Source organism: Herpailurus yagouaroundi, unplaced genomic scaffold, assembly GCF_014898765.1.
Source record: "Herpailurus yagouaroundi ecotype Mexico unplaced genomic scaffold, PumYag 139, whole genome shotgun sequence".
Lineage (NCBI taxonomy): Eukaryota > Metazoa > Chordata > Mammalia > Carnivora > Felidae > Herpailurus > Herpailurus yagouaroundi.
In genome coordinates this window covers 82018133-82036360 of record NW_024412394.1, presented here as the reverse complement: position 1 = coordinate 82036360, position 18228 = coordinate 82018133, and positions in this window count along the sequence as shown.

Genomic DNA, 18228 nt, shown 5'->3' with positions numbered 1-18228 from the left:
CGTCAAGACCAGGTACACATCATCAATCTCAGTGTTATCAATAAACAATGTTGACAAACTGGAAGAACCACTCTGAAATTTGCCTTGAACTCATAGTTACCAAGCAACACTATTATTCAGCACATTTCACATCTTGGCCAGGGGTCAGATCTGTGTGGATACATCACTTGCTTCAAGCAAAACAGCCCAGGCCAACTCCAGGCCTGCTGGAATAACTCCTAACAATAAACCAGGACTGAACACTCACTTCAAAAAGTGAACTGACTGACTCAGTATATGGTAGGATAATGTCTGCCATATTCTGGACACTATCATCCACGTATTATTTTAAAATAGTCTCCATGAGTTTCTCTCTGGGTATAAATCCCTGATGCCTCCCTCTGTAGGTTCAGACTAAGACTGAGCCAATCTTATTGAGGAAGAAAGTTCAACTAAAGCTTTATTTCCCTAGCCAGTAAGATCTGAAATAGGTCTTGTCTAGCAATTCAGAGCTATTGGGGGGATTTCCAAAGGGCCTCCTGTCTGTTTGCTTTTCCCTTATTTCTAGCATAATCTCAACCTTGTCTTGTATTCCCTTTCTAGCTATCTGATTCTTTGTACTGTAGTCATTCCTTAAGGCCCTAGTTGAAATGGTTGGGTACTAGTGTCCCACAACATTCTTGCCAGCCCCATCCATAGTTTGGGATCCTGCTGAGAATAAACTTTTATACTAAATTGTGACTCTAACACCCACTTGACAGGAGACTGCCCTCTTTTTAGCCCCCAGGGGCAGAACTCCTTGGATGCCCCACACTAGCCTGAATCAATCCCTGTGGACCCGAAGTCTTAGAACATTCAGCTGCCCTCATGGGGCTACCCTTCTGCTCTTAATCAACAGAATTCTAGGTCCCTCCCTCTTACCACTTACTTTTATTGATAAAACCCCAGCATCCCTCATGTTTGAGCAAGGCTGGATTAAAATAGTTCAAACAAGAATAATCCTTGAGAAGGAAAGCTAAATTAAGTTTGTAAACTAGCTGCAAAACAATCTTAGAATTTTAGAACTGGAAGACTCCTTAGAGATGATCTAGGCTGGTGGTTTTTAAAGTTTCTTTTATTCTGGGGCATCTGGGTGGCTCAGTCGGCTAGGCATCTGACTTCAGCTCAGGTCATGATCTCGTGGTTCGTGAGTTGGAGCCTGGTGTCAGGCTCTGTGCTGACAGCTCAGCTCTGTCTCTCTCTGACCCTCTATCTCTCTCTTTCTCTCAAATTAATAAGCATTAAAAATGTAAAGTTTTTCTTTTTTTTTAAGTGGAATATTACATGTAAATTCACATGCAATTAATCAAAATATATCTGCTTGGAGGAGGGATTAGGGGTAGGAATTACAATCAGAACATATAGGCTATTTGGGATCTCCTCATGCTTCCTCCTTTGAGGAAGCATTAGGGAACCCCGGTAGTGTAGTCTGAGAATTATTAATCTATTCCGATGCATTTATTTTATAGAGAAGTATTTGAGGATCACAGATATTAGAGAGTTCCATAACATTAGTCTGAATGCTGATTTTATTTTACTGTGTTTGTACCTCTTACGGTACAGGAAAGCAGAAATATCAGGTTATCAATTGACCAAATATAAATGACTTATTTATTTCCATTCTAGTAAATTTAAACAAACTTGCATTTTTGAGTACCTGCCGCATGCAAGATACTACCATAGTGCTGCAGGAGAGGCAAAGGGGACCAAAACACAGGTGCTGCGTTCTGGAAGCTCAAACATTAATAGTACATCTATAATTATAAATCCAGGTGTCAAAATTAGTTTAATACAAAAATACAAAAAAATGTTGAGCTTTTAAGATGAGTGTATCCATCAGGGTTTTCCAGAACCAATTTGTATGTTTGCTGAATACATATAATATATATGACATATATGTGATATGTGTATATATTTATGATATGTGTGTGTGTGTATATATATATATATATATATATATATATATATATATACCCAGGGAGAGAGAGACAGACAGAAAGAAAGAGAGAGAGAGAGAGAGAGAGAGAGAGAGACTGACTTAAAGGAATTGGTCCATGCACCTGTACAAGCTATAGGGTAGGCTGGGGACTTAGGAAAGGATTGATGCTGAAGCTTGAGTTTGAAGACTGTCTGAAGACAGAATTCTCTGTCTCTTGGAGGAAATCAGTCTTTTTCTTCTTTAGGCCTTCAACTGATTGAATGATGTCCACTCACAGTTTGGAGGGTAATCTGCTTTACTCAAGTCTATTGACTTAATGTTATTCCATCTGAAACATACCTTCATAGGGGCATTTAGAGTGGTGTTTGATCAATCATGAGGGTACCATGGCCTAGCCAAGTGACACATAAAATTAAGCATCTTGGTGGGAAAACTATGTTTTGAGGGAAAAACAAGGAAGTCCTCAGACATAATACAGTGTTTGAGGGTTGGGAGTTAGGAAGTGAAGGATTATTAGTGTGGGGAGTAGCAGGAACTAATACACACATCTGGAAAAACAAGAGGCCCTCATGACACTAAGTGGTCTACTTAAAAACCCAACTTAGGCAGTATATAGTCATTATTCCTGATGCATGGACTGAAGGCAGTTCCATACAGACAAGTTTCAAAAACCATTGCATTCAAGTAGTAATTAGAATCTGATTAATTTTACTGAATTCTACTATTCCCCTCTTTCCTTGCCTTTAATTGGTTAATGTGTGACATTGTTTCCTACTCTTATCCATAGAAATGAGACTGACCAGCTACAAACTTTTCATTTGTACAGGAAGTAATTGCAAAATCTTTGTGAAAAAGAGGACTGAATTAGAAAGTGGAAGCCTTAGGTCTCCTTCCCAGTTTGCTGTGTAATTGTGCCTTATAAGAAACTGTAAATATCTTACCTATTTTCCTGATCTTCCACAGCAATTCTCTTTCAAAGGCAGGCAACTTCTAACTTTATCATATGTGAATTTCTGGGGTGAAAATTTTACTTACTTTTTATAGGCAGGTTAGCAACTCATTCATATTCCTTTTCCCCCCCAAAGTTGTCCTTGTTTTTATTTTCAGTGTTATCAAATAGTTGTTTTTACTATGTGTGTGTGTGTGTGTGTGTGTGTGTGTATATATAATTTCTAATTAAGAAAGCATTAAAATTTTAGTAATAGCAACAATGCTTTGATATTTATGGCAAAAATGTTTTGTGGTACTTTCTTGGGTAGTGACTGAAAGAGGTAAGCTAGATGCTTTTTATCACATTTCAACCATATTTTTAGGCCCTCCCATGTTCTAGCCTTTAGGGGAGTTCCTGGGAAAGAGATGGAAATGAAAAGTGGACTTATTTTTAAGGAGTTTGGCATGGGAAAAGTACTACAAGAGAAATAGGATCCCAGAACCTGGGGGCATGGGGCAGGGGTGACATGCTGTATTGGTCTCGGGTCGACTGGCCACCACAGGAGAAGTCAGGGGCAACTTTACAGAGCATGTGATGTCGGCTGGGTGTTAGAGGATGAATGTGATTTCACTAGGAAAAGGATGGGATGGTCTTCCAGGCAGAGGAGCCAATGTGAGTACTGTCAGGCAGGTGTGAGGGTCCTGGTGTAATCAAGAAAGGCCAGCAAGTTCCTTACAGGGAAGGCCAGTGAGACCTGAATAGCTGGGAGGGTACGTGGAGGTGGAAGAGAAGGAAATGAGACTGAAAAGGTAGATGAGCCAATAGAGTCTGATTGCTGATCATTTCAATACTATTTTAATCTATTTTACACATTTATTTTATCATTGATTTTTACAAAAGTGATGTTTGCTGTCTGTAAAAATCACTATTTCCTTTAAGCTTACTTGTTCTGTAAGGTAAAGGTGGTCAAAGACCCAAAGGTTGCAGTTCTCATAGTTCTATCTGCTTAGGTCAGTGCAGCCCTGATTAACTGCTTTAACCCAGAAATATGCACATTTCCACCTCTCAGAGAAATCCTTATACCTTATCTAACTGAAATGGTAGAGACAACAGATGAATGCTAAGCAGCATTTGGTTGGTAGAAAGGAATTGCCAAATGTTTGCAAGTAAGTTCTTATCAGAGAGCCATTGCACTGCCTTAAATAGCTAATAAAAACAGTTAAATAGCAGTTTATAAGTGATTAAGTGCAACATAAATATTCTCTAGTACTGCAATAACAATTCCTATGCAATAGAAAACAACCGTATTTGTTTGAAATTATTTGAATATGAATACAGTCTTGAGTTATTTTTAACATTAAAAAATATTTTATTATTGTTGGGAGAGTGCAAGTGGGAAAGGGGCAGAGAGAGGGGAACAAAGGATCCAAAGCAGGCTCTGCGCTTATAGGCTGACATCAGTGAGCCTGATGCGGAGCTTGAGCTCATGAGCTGTGAGATCATGACCTGAGCTGAAGTCGGGTGCTCAACCGACTGAGCCACCCAGGTGCCCCTTGAATTATTTTTAACATTTTAAACCATTTTACTGAAGTAAAGGAAAGTAATAAAGAAATAAAGTTGGAAGTATCCCTAGGAATTCCTCCTACTATTATTTGGTTACATCCTCATTAATGGAATAAGCATCCAGTTACAACTACAGGGAAATAGATTCTACGTCTTTCACAAGTCACTTAAATAATCTCCACAGATATAAGCATTTATTTCACTTCACCCAACTGTGCTATGCTATAGATGAAATCTCTTACATCTTTTAACCAAATCTTAATAGGGACTGAGTATATTGGTTTGGATCCTTTGTAACAAGATCACTATATCTGTTTGTTACTACTACCCGTCTTCCCTCATGCAAAAGAACACCAGCGCTCACTGGACAATGCTTAATTGTAATGTCCACTTCTAACCATCTCACTTTGAGAATGACACACACACGAGTATCCTTTCCACAAGTGAAGAAACTAAGCCACCACAGTAGGTCCATTTACACCAGCCAATCTTGCAAATCTCTTCAAAGAACAAAAAATTGTGTCTTTAGTATCTAAGCAGATCAACCCATACATTAGCAGCCCCTGGGAATCTCAGACTATGGAATAATAAACAAGTCTCCCTGCTGACTGCTTTATCTATGAGGTAAGTTGTAGAAGGAACGTGTAGAGGTTATAGAAGGAGCAATGGTAGAGGTAGACTATGGAATTCTGTTAGTGCTGGTGTGTTTTAAAACTATCACAAGGCCAAACTGCTACAGAATTTGTTCCCAGACTATCATCTGTGGAAAAGCTTCTATTTGTGTAGTCGTGTTTCAGGGCAATCAAGAGACACTCTCGAACCATTATGCAGTATATTCTTTTCTTAACATGGAAGGATCTTAACTATGAAGATTTCAAAATCAATTTTTTAAAAGTTCCATCATGTTATTTTCTTAGACTCTAGGCAACAGAAACAAAAAATATATTGATTGAACTAAAAAAAAAAAAAACCACAAAACGAGAAAAAAACCCCAAAACACAAAACATTCAGAGGAATAGCCCATATCCTATCACATATTTAAATAATTCAAGAAAAAGTCTTGATGCTGCCTTTCCTCCCCCTTTATACCAATGCCCCGTGGTACTCGTTGTCATTTGTTTCTCAAGATTATGATATATTGCTATGTTTTGAAAAGTATAATTACCCTAGATTTGTACGCAGAACTCCTAATAGAGATTTTGAAAGCACCAGCATGGTAATGGAGAGTGAGGTAAGAGAACAAGGGGATGGGTCCTGTGTGAAAAATGGAGGCAGGAGGTCCTGAGCATTGTTCTTCCCCCTCAAACTAGCAGGTATGTCTCAAATGTGCTCTAACCTTGTTGGGTATCATATGTGGTGTGGTTTGCAGAGGAAAAGTCAATGAAGCCCCACCAGAGAATCCATCTCTATCCATTAAAGCCTTTTTCCAGAGAAGGTATTTCTCCTTAGTTAAAATAGGATCTGGATCAAAGGAGCAGAATCTGAAGACTTGTTGGTGTAATTCTTGCTGTTCTAATAAGCCATGTGATTGCCCAGCTCATTCCATCAAGCTGTGTGTCTGTTTCTTCTTCTTACGTATGTCTCTGAGACGTGACCGTGAGATCTTCTCCTGAAGCACTTACATGGTTGTAGCAGCGAAGGTCAGAGTGCTTAGAGACTGAGGGATTTCATGTGCCTAGAAATATAGAACAATCTCCATGCTCTTGTTTCTGTGATAACGAGACAAACAAGATGGCAGATTCAGGATTCCTGTCCATTGTGTGTGTGTGTTGGGGGGAGGGTTTGATGTGGGAATGAGGTGGAGGGTGGAGTGAAGGCAAGGAATGGGTAGAGGAAGGAGACTTAAGGAGGAGGAGGAGGCACTGGGAAGTAAGCCTAAGGCTGGTATCTGGGGAAAGGAGAACCAATACCTCTTTTGTTGTCAGGAAAGCCCTGGGCACAAAGGGTGAGTTTGAGTTTCACTTCAGGTCAGTTCAGGGCATTGTGAAAAGGCAGCTCTCAGACAGTGAGCTTAACTGACTGACTCTGAGGTAATTAAATCACTACATTAGGCTGCTGACCATGAAAGCAGAAAAATACAAGCACACAAAAAATAAAGAAGAAAAAAAAGCCCTTACATTTGTTTCTAATTATATAATTAAAATGTTTACTGTTCCATGTAATAATTATGTGGCTCATATTTGATCATGATGGAGTTTCTCTAATTAGTTAAAAGTTTTACCCATTCTTCTTGTGGGACAAAATTTGGTTTTATTTAGTCATTTTTCGTTCAGGCATGTAAGGCTTCCATGCCATCTGACTTTGTTTTATTCTGGCTGGGGTCTTGGCAAATTCTGTGGTAATTTTCAGTTTTATTTCCTCTCTTCAGTGATGTCTGTAATTTTGGACAGCCAGTTACCTGAGGAAAGGATTGTTTCTTAGTCCTCCATTTACTTTCCTAATCTAAATTTTATTTCTCAGACTCCATGATGCATGGTAGGTGTCAAACCAGAACAGTCATTCTGCAGTGCTGAGAAGGTCCCCTACAGAGGACTTGGTGGCCTCCACAGTTCCATTGTGACTGGCTCATTTTTCCTCTTTTAACCGCTATTACCTTGAGCTTCCTGTAGCTTTAGATCTTGATTATTCAGGGGCTGATTCATTACATCGCAAATTATCTAGGCACTTTATTTCTCTTCCTCCTCATCTCCTATCTCCTTTTTATTTTTTGTTTATCTCTTTGTGTTTTGCCATTTTACAGATGACCGCCAACAGTCATCAGAATAATGCATGTGGAAAGAAAAATGACAAAAGGAAAAGCAGTTACATATTGTTCTTGTTCATTGTTCTGGCTAATGGTGGTAGCAGAGAAGACGCTGAAGTTTAGGACTAAAATTAGATTTTACTTTTAGTTATGTAATTCAATGATCTATTTATTGTCTGTTACTTCAAATAAGTAGTTTGGTGGGATAAGTGGGTTTATAGCGGTATTGAGAATCATTATTAATCTAATACAGGACAAAGATGGATTTCTTTCTATAAGACAAGCACCACACTGATAACCTGTAATGAGGTGTCCAGAGAGGAAAACGAAAACAGTTCGAGCCGGGAATACAATTGGCTAGTCAGTCATAAAACGTACCAGTTCTCTTGGGAGAAGGGCGTTGTGTCACTTCCGGGAGCCCGAAAAGTCTGTCCAATCAGAGAGGGCTCAGACCATAGAGGTGGGCCAGCCGGCCACGCCACTGCATTCTGGGAGTTGGGTGGGGCCACGTGGAGGGGCGGCAAGATGGCGGACAGGTTCAGGTAGCTGTTGGATGAGTTGGAGAAACAGTTGGGGTTTTCGTTCTAGTGTACACCTTCCATTTATCCTGGCTCTATAGTAGGCTACCCACTTCAGAGAAGACACTTGGTACCTGTCAAGGTGACAGTAAACTGATAAACTATTTTTCCTCCTCCTCCAATGTGCTAATAAGAAAGTATTACAGCATTAGCTCTAAACCCCAGGGCAATTGTGCCCCCCATGGGGAAGTAATATCCAGGGACAGTTTTATTTGCTACAGCTAAGGTCACTACTGGCATTGAGTGGTTAGAGAGTAGGAATGATGCTAAACATACCTGTACAGCACAGAACACTGTTGAGGTTAGGAGTTTCTGGATAGAGGCATCTGTTTAGAATTCCCTAATTCTCCTTCTAGGTAATAGAGACACTTGTTTAAAAAAATGCTGTTCTGGAGGCACCCATCCATCCCTCTCTCAGTGTGGTCAAGAAAACAAAAATATGCCAGAAAAATAGAGGCTCTTGAGGAAAACTCCTGGGTGTCACAATGGCATGTCTTCATGTGAAGTTAGTTTATGTAGTGATTACAGTCACCACTATACACCCAGGAGAGCCCAACAGAGCAAATAAAGCATTTGGTATGGTTTGCTGTAACTCAGTTGGCTTGTAGTGGGCAAAGCAGTGTGCTAGGTGCAGCCAAGTTTACAAAATCCTGGACATACAGTGAGTAAGAAGCCACTGACGCCAAGGACTGTGGTCAATGGGAGAGAAAAAGATAGCTAGTTAAGAAAACAGAGGGAGGTGAGGGTGCGTGGGCACACATTGAAGAGGCATACGTTCTGCACTTTAGGGGCTAGAGAAGGCATCATGAAGAAAAGATGGATAAGTTGATAAATTGTAATTAGCTGCTCTTGGTGGGTTGTGGCAGATAGTCACTCAGATCAGTAATAATCTTGTTTGGCACAGTCTATGGAGAGTGAAAACACAAACCTCCTTTACTGTCTCTCTGGGGATGTTGATAGTTGTTTTTCCTCCTTGTCACATTATTTGGAAATGTGCCCTGTAGTGATTTCAAATGATTTATAATGAGCTAAGATGCTAATTCTAGCATCTCTTAGATTATTGTTGCTATCATACTTCATGCATTTGCTTTCTGCCTTCTCATTTTTAGCTTTTATGGAATTTCAAGAACAAGAAACTGTAATGTTTTCAGCATAATGTTTTGTTGGCTAAAATGTCCTGGCCCTCCTAAGTCTGTTGAAAAAAAAAATACATAAAGAAATTTATTTATATACAAAAGGAAGTAAAACTAGGGGGTGCTTTTATCTTGAAATGAAAGTAAGTTCACTAAGAGAAGTTCATATGTGGTTATTAATATAGAGAGATTGGTTTTATTTTAATGTGGAAATAAGATTTTTTTTAAGTTCATTTATTTTTGAGAGACAGATTGAGAGAGAGAGCGCGCGCAAGGGAGGGGAAGAGAGACAGAATCCCAAGCCGACTCCACACTGTCAGCACAGAGCCCTATGTGGGGGTCAAACTCACGAAACTATGAGATGGTGACCTGAGCTGAAATCGAGTCAGATGCTTAACTGACTAAGCCACTGAGGCACCCTGGAAATAAGATATTTATTATTATTATTGAAATCTGGTTATTGACACACACCTCTGAATGCTAAAATAAGAAAATCTTTTTGACATAATTTAGTTGAACCTCTTGATTTTATAGGTGATAAAAACAGGGACTGGAGAAGCAAAGTGACTTGCACAGATCACCAGTTATGTCACAGTTAATTCCCTTTTTAAACACATAGTGTTTAGACACTAGTAATAGACACAAGTAATAGACACAACTTTTTAGACACAAACTTTTTTTTTTTTTTTTAATTTGGGAAACTATCTTGGGAGACTTAATTCATGAGTGAAATTTTGAAAAAATGGAAAAAAAATATCTTATATCTTACACTGGGCAAAAGAAAAAAGAGACCTAAGGATGTTTTGTTGTTCTGAGGGGGCATATATGTATCTGAGGGAGGTCTGTGCTTTTTCCTTGACGGAAAATTTGTATGTCATCAGTTTATGAAAAAAGTCAGTCTGCCAAACTCATTGGTGATTCCTAAGAATCCAATCCATCTTAAAACTCTTCCTTAGACTAACTGACTGCATAATTTTATCTGTTCTACCTTCTAGTCACCCAGTGTCTTCAGCGAAAAATCTTTGTAGCCTCAGGGGAGATGCGCAAGCACCAGACTCTCATATTAGTTTCCTTGGTTGCCATAACGAATACTACAAAACTGGGTGGCTAAAAACAACAGCAATTTATTCTGCCACAGTTCTGGAGACTAGAAGTCCAAAACTCAACGTGTTGGCAGGGCTGTGTTCCCTCCAAAGGCTCTCAGTGGATTCTGTTTCTTTCTTCTTTCACTTTCTGGTGAGTGTTAGCATCACTCCAATCTCTGCCTCCGTTTTCACATCACCTTCTCCTATGTGTCTCTGTGTGCTCTCTGTCTCTCATAAAGACAGCTGTCATTGGACAGAGGGCCCACCCTAAATCCGGGATGAGCTCAGGTCTTTAATTACATTTGCAAAGGCCTTTTTTCCCCAAGTAAGGTCACATTCACAGGTTCTGGGGATTAGGGTGTGGGAATTTTTTGGCGGGGGGGGGGGGGCGGTGTTGGGGGGACACCATTCAATCCACTATACTTATCTTTCTACAAATAGCACAGTCAACTGTTCAGTCTTGCTGTCCCACAGCTGAGGTGACCAATTGTCCTGGTTTTCCCTGCATGACGGATTTTTCTGGAAGTGAGACTTCCGTGCTGAAGCAGAGGAAGGTGCATCCCAGGGAGACTAGGATGGTTGGTTACCCTATAACAGAACAAAGAGCCTGAATGACCAATATCCCCATCCTGGAAGCTTGGAAGTCATTGTTAATGTCGATGTCAAAGCACCAGAAAGCAAATGTCTCTGAGAAAAGGTGGGTTGTCCCCAGGTGCCCCTTCTTCTCCTTTTGACCTCTGCTTCGACAGCTGTGATGAGTGAGTCACAGGCTTCTGCTGGAAGGAGAGGCCTTAGGAGAGCAGTTCTGTCTGTCAGAGCCATTCTCCAGACTTCATTTCTGCTCATCTCATGACCAGTGACCAGTGATCCCTCAGCAAAGTTTCTTGTGGAGCTAGTAATGATTTACATTGTGCTAAAATGCCCTTCCTTTTTTCTCCCCACCCCCTCCCTCATTAACCACCCCTTCAGCGTCCACAGCAGGAGAGTCAAGAGAAGCAGTGAGTAAAGCTAGGGCTTTGATCTTCTAAGAGGCAGTGTCCCTTTTTCTGTCTGTTTGGACCAGGGGTCACTGGGCGAGCAGCAGCACAGCTGACCTCTCTTTGAAGAGTTTACCACAGTCAAGGACACTGAATGAGGTCTGGCATCCACTTGCTGTGGAGATGTCTATGTGCAGTGGCCATCCACCTTGTTCTAATGACTTTGGTCTTGAGAGAATAAGATAAACCTGCCTTTAAACCAACTTTATGAGCTTCTGGCACTGCACATACCCTCTTCCGACCTGCAGCTTCATGGAGATGGGCTATATCTGGTTGCATCTTTAACCCCATTTTATTCTCCAGGCTGAAAAAGATAAGACTCGTAGGGGAACAGCTGCTTTGGATCAAGTTAGAAGCAGTAAATTAAAAACAAAGTAACATGAATGAAATGATAGGATCAGGACATGATCTTAATGATGAAATGACTACACTTTTTGCTTTTGTCACATTAATTTCATCTTTCATTTACACTGATTTTACACATTTTCATGATTAAAAATTTTAATACCTAATTCAGTGATTTACAAAAAACTCTTTTGATCATTATCACTTGTAATTGTGATGGTTTAAACATGCAACATGCATTATTATGCAATAATTTTTTGCTGTTGAAAGCAAATTTTTTTCTTTTTTTTGGAAATATTTCTGAGAACCAGTTTTCATTTATTTATTAATTTATTAATTCATTCCATCTTGATTTATTTATAGTGTTTTGGAGTGTTTAGCTTTGTATACTTTTCTTAGTGGTTGTTCTCTGATTACATGTGCATATGTCATTTACAACAATCTATTGGTATCAACTTATGTTTTACTACCTACTTTTAAGATACAATTCCCTTTATATACATTGACCACCACAAAGATGGCTTTATTATTTTTGTTTTAAACATCAAATATGATATAGGAAACTCATGAAAAGAAGGATAGTCTAGGGGCGCCTGGGTGGCTCAGTCGGTTGAGCGGACGACTTCGGCTCAGGTCATGATCTCATGGTCTGTGAGTTCGAGCCCCGCGTCGGGCTCTGTGCTGACAGCCCAGAGCCTGGAGCCTGTTTCGGATTCTGTGTCTCCCTCTCTCTGACCCTCCCCCATTCATGCTCTGTCTCTTTCTGTCTCAAAAATAAAATAAACGTTTAAAAAAAAAAAAAAAGAAGGATAGTCTATTATACTTGCCCATTTTGCCTATTACCTATTTTTACCCATTCTCATGTTCTATTTTTCCTTTCTGGAATTCCAAGCCTTCTTCTGTTATCATTTCCTTTATGTATAGAGAACATTCTTTAGCCATGCTTTATGGCTGGATTTTCTTGTTTTTCTTCATCTGAAAATGTCTTTATTTTTCCTTTGTTGCTGAACCATATTTTCACCAGATATAGAACAGAAGGTTGACAGTTCTTTTCTTCCAGGGCTTGAAAAATATTGTTGTGTCCTTTGTGGTTTTAGATGAGGAATCCCTTGTAATGTGTCATTTTTTTTTTTTCTGGGTGCTTTCAAGACTTTTTTTCGTTTTTAGTTTTCAGAAGTTTAATTATGGTATGTCTTAGTGTAGATTTCTTTGGGTTTATTCTATTTGGGGTTCACCCTCCTGAATGTGTAAGTTTGTCTGTCTCCAAATTTGGCAAGTTTGCAGTCATTATGTCTTTGAAAACTTTCCAGCCTCACTCTCTCCTTTCCTTCTGGGACTTAAATGATCCAACTATTAGCTTTAAAAAATATATATTTTACAGATTCCTGAGACTCTGTTAATTTTTTACCCTATTCCATTTTTCTTCATATTGTTCAGAATAGGTAAATCATTTTGACCTGTCCTCAAGTTCAATGATTGTATCCTGTCATCTCCACTCTACAATAGAACATATCCAGGGAATTTTTAATTTCTGCTATTGAAGTTATTTCTATTCTGTGTAATTTCTATTATGTTACTGATATTTTCTGTATTTTTCATTTGTTTCAAGAGAATTCATAATTGCTAGTTGAAACATTTTTATGATGCCTTCTTTAAAATTCTTGTCAGATAATTCCTTCTGATTAATCTTAGTGTTGGCATCTGTTGACTGTGTTTTGTCATTCAAGTTGTGATTTTTCTTATTCTTGGTGTGATCCAAGATTGATTTCTTTCTTTCTTATTTATTTATTTATTTATTTATTTATTTATTTATTGGTGTCATGGAACTTGAAGTATTATATTATGAAGCTCCTATTTAATCTTTCTTATTTAGCAGGTAGTCTCTTGTTGAGGTGTAGCTTGAGGGCTGGGTAAGTGCCTGTGTTGAGCTTCATGCTGGGTCGCACTGACACCACCCACCAAAGTGGAACACTTGTTCACACTGCCTTGTTGCAGACAAATGGGATGGTACTTCAGTCACCCCTCATCCCACTAACACCTTCCAAGAGAAAGTGGGGCATGGAATTTTTGTTTTTGAGTCAAGGTGTAAGCTTAGCTCCCTGGCCCCTGTTAACAACAAAGAAGAGAATGGAGGGTTGAGTGGGAAAGGACTCCTTCTGATACCTCTTACCACCTCATTGGTGCTGATTGGGGGGTAGAGGCTTAGCTTCTCAGGGAACCAACTGATAGAGGGAGAAATGGGGAGCTAGATAGTGGACCAGCCTTGCTTTGCACTATCTTATTCTGTCTCAATTATGCCAGCTGGTTTAGTTTATTGCTCAGCCCCACCAACACCTGGGAGGGGAATCAGAATGTCTCATTCATTCACTTATTCAAGTAGAGTTTATTAAACACATATTATATCTTCCAGACATTAAAGAAGATTCATAAGGTCAGCAAGGAACCAAGAAAAGGTTGGTTCTCTTCCTTTGTGGACCTTGAAGTCTAGTGAGGGAGATAGGCATTAAAGAAATAAATTTCTAAATAAATATTTAAATCAAGAAAAGTGCCAAAAAGGACTTACAAAGGAAGAAGTAGAGATGTCTTAATACAGAAAGTGAATTTTATTTTTATTTATTTATTTTATTTAACTTCAAGTTAGTTAACATACAGTGTAGTCTTGGTTCCATGTCTTACATATAACACCCAGTACTCTTCCCTAAAAGTGCCCTCCTTTATGCCTATCACACATTTAACCCATCCCTCCCACCTCCCCTCCAGCAACCTTCCCGATGTTTATGACAACATTATCAAAAATGGCCAAATTATGGAAAGAAGCCAAATGTCCATCGGCTGATGAATGGATAAAGAAGATGTGGTATATATATGCAATGGAAAACTACCCAGTGATCACAAAGAATGAAATCTTGCCATTTGCAACAATGTGGATGAAACTAGAGTGTATTATGCTAAGCAATATAAGTCAGGCAGAGAAAGACAAATATCAGAAAGTGAATTTTAATTAAACCTTGAATGAATGGGAGTTCACTTGCTGAAGGAAGTTCCAGGGAGAAGGAAAGAATAGCTGGTGCAAAGGTCACAAATGGAGAAGGACCTGGCACCAAGGTAGCACTGTCAGAGAAAACTTTAATAAAAGGAGCATGCACAATTTTAAATTGTCCAGTAGCCACAATAAAAAAAAAGGGAGGGAGGGAACAAATGAAGTTAACTGAAGTTAATTCTAAAAGATACATTTTATTTAACCTCAGCTGTCCCCCAATGTTATCATTTCAACATGTGATGAGCCTAAAAGATTAATGAAATATTTTACATTCTTGTTTTCATACCAAGTCTTTGAAATCTGGCATGTCTTATGCACTGTAGCATGTCAAAATTTGGACTAGCCATGTTTCAAGTGCTCAAGAGTCACATGTCCCTAGTGGCTATTGGATTGGACAGCAGAGTTCTAGGGTATGATAGATCTCAGCTGAGTGATGGATGTGGAAAGTTTAAGCTCAAATCAGGGGTACAGTCATAATTTCTGTTTTCTTTCTTTCTTTCTTTCTTTCTTTCTTTCGAGAGAAGAGCGGGTGCAAGTGAGCAAGGGGCAGAGAGAGAGAGAGAGAGAGAGAATCCCAGGAGGGGCAGAGAGGGAGACAGAGAGAGAGAGAAAAGTGGGGCTTACCTGAAGTGGGTCTCATCCTCACCCGAAGCGGGGCTTGAGCTCACCCAATGTGGGTCTCGAACTCATGAACCATGAGATCATGACCTGAGCCAAAGTCAGATGCTTAGTGACTGAGCTACTCAAGTGCCCTAGAATCATAATTTCTATGTCACTGAGGTGGTTGGACTTGGAGAGACTGGACATGGGGAGATTTAGGCTAGGCAGTTGCAATAGGCCAGGTGAGAGGAGACTAAGCAGTGAAGATGACAACAAGAGAATAGTTTGGAGGAATATTTCAAAGGGAGAATTACCTGAACCCACAAGATTCGGAAACTGATTTTCTGTGGTGATGGCTACAGTTCTGGTATGAGCATATTTTCAATCAGTGCTGTGAGCACTAGAGCAAGAGCAGGTGAGGGTAAGAGAGATGTTTGTTTTAGACAAATTGAGACTGAGGTGCCCATAGGTGAACTAAGACCTTGGACAGAAAGATAATTAGTGCTTCTCCCACAGGTCTGCACAGACACGGCTGAGAGGTGGCTCTGTTACTGGGCCACTTCTCTACATGTCCTTGGTTTAGTACCAATTACCCGGGAGGCATGGAATAAAAGAATTGACTCCTGAAATGTCACCTTCATGAAACAACAGCAAAAACAATAAATCGACCACATGATGACATGGACCGAGATGGGAATCTATTTCCTTTTTTAACGTCTTTAAATGCAAGATAGATGCTCAGGTAACTGACAATAGTTGTTTCGAGCAACAGAGAGGACTAGTTCATTTCTCAAAGCTTTTCCCAACCCATGAGTCACAGAGCTGCTGAGAAAGAAGAGGTTGTGTGCCTGTCCCTGTGTGGGGTGCTTCTCCTGATGCCCAGCTGTGCCAGTGTTTCCAGCACTGCCTGCTACTTTGCTCTTGACTCTGCCTCCTCTTAGTTACAGTTCATAAGCTGGGCTGGTTGGCCATAGATATAGGAAAAAACAAACAAAAAACATGCAGCCTTGGCTTTTTAGGAGTAAAGGCAGCATTAGAAAAATAAGTGTGGGATTTATTTTCTCAATGTTTACTTATTTATTTTGAGATGTGGGGAAGGGGCAGAGAGAAAGGGAGAAAGAATCTCAAAGAGGCTCCACACTCAGTGCAGAGTCCAACGCAGGGCTTGATCTCAGGAACTGTGAGATCATGACCTGAGCCGAATCAAGAGCCAGATGCTTAACCAATTGAGCTGCCCAGGTGCCCCTAGATGTGAGATTCTAAGTGCAGAACTTCCATTGCAATCTGGGAGCTCACTGAACATGGTATACACCCTCTATTAGTGCTTCACATGGGAGAAGAGCCAGGAAATAGTAATAGAGTACATTTAAGAAGCATTTACTAGTATCACACCCTACCCTAGGGGCTTACAAACACTGTCCCATTTAATTCTCACAATACTGTAACATAATTACCATTTTCTGCTTTTTAATGATAAAGAAATTGAAGTTTAAAATGCTGGGTACCTTGTCATAGGTTGTGGATCCAGAAAGTGTCAGAAACTCAGAGCTGAACCTAGTCCTAACTGATTGCAAAGCTCTCACTCTATGCTGCACTCTTCATGTTTGGGGAAGGCTTGCCATCGAAGGGCAAGCATCACAGCTTGCAGATCTCTTGTGTAACCACTGCCTGAGGGGACACGGTACCATATCGATGTGAGGATCTGATATGGTGATGTGAGCAAAGGCATTTAGAAAATCTGTAGGTTCTAAGGTCTGACTCCCAGAATGAAGAGTTTTGGGGGAAAAAGTGAAGGTGTGGAAGGGGGTTGGATGTTGGATAAAGGCTTGTGCCCTGCGTAGGCAGGTAGCTCTGTTGGTGAAATATGACATTCCCGGAGACTGAAGTATATTGGCTGAAGGATGCTTTTTGGAAGAACACTATATGGTATCCACTGAAATATCCTTCCACTGATCTTCAGGGGGAAAAATATCCCCCTCAATTCCTTTAGGAGAGGGAAATAGAGCAGAACTGGATGCTGTAAGAAAACTGAAAGAGTGGGACACCTGATTTGGAAGCCTAGTTAAAAAACTGCAACCAGTTCCAAGGGGAGAACTCTAAAGGATTATCTATAGCTATGTGACCTTGGTAACCTGCTTAACCAACCTAAAGCCTAATTTCTCTACTTGTGAAATGGGGAGAGTAATCATGACATTGTGTAGTGGTTGTTGGGATTAAATGAGAATATACATGAACCACTTGGTACAATAAACCCAATTCTCCTTTCTCTTGCCTTTCTTGCCTTTCTCTGTCTTTCCCCTCCTTTGGTAAACAGCACTTTTGTATACTAGTGCCAGAACTCCTACAGTCACCACTATTTGAAATTTTTAGCTTGGAATACACAAGCTTTATTCGGTTGGAAACTTGTTGATTTAGTATGAGGCATCCCTGGTTTATAATCAGAATAATTCATGATAACCCATCTTAGTTACAGTGTTTCAGGCCAGAAGTCTTGGGGTTATCATGACACACCTCTTCTTGAACCCCACATCCAAAATGAACCAATCTTGTAGGTTTTATCTATTCAGAATCTGGTTACAGAATCACCTCTACAGCTAGCACCCTGGTGATAGGCACCATCACCTTTTACTTGGCATTGAATAGAAGATTCCAAATTGCTCTCTTCTTTTCTGCCTTGTTCTCCTTTAGTCCATCCATTCTCAACACAGCAGCCAGAGGTGCCTTTTTACCCTTCACATAGAATTCATATCATGGTTTCTGCTCCACACACTCCCAATAACTTGCCATTTCACTCAGAGTAAACGTCAGAGTCCTTACAATGGTCCACAAGGCCTTATATAGGCTGGCTTCTTTGTTACTTCTCATCTTTCACCCTTTTCTACTGCTGTCCTCACTCCCATTCAGTTCCAGCTACATTGGTCTTGTATTTCCAGGACCGTGACCAGGCACCCTCCTATCTTAGGGCATTTGTACTTTCCTCTACCTGGGAAGCCCTGCATGATGGGTTGGTTCCTTTTTTATGCCTGGGCTGGAAAGATGCCTTCTCAGTGAGGCTGCCGCTGACCACACTGTTACAATTCCTCTCCTCTCCATTCTTCTTTTTGAAAGTGTTTGTTGCTTTCTACCACTCTACTACATTTTGTTGAATTCTGAATGTTATCACTTAAGGCTTATATCACTGTTTCATGGCCTGCCACAAAGAAAAAAGATCACCAA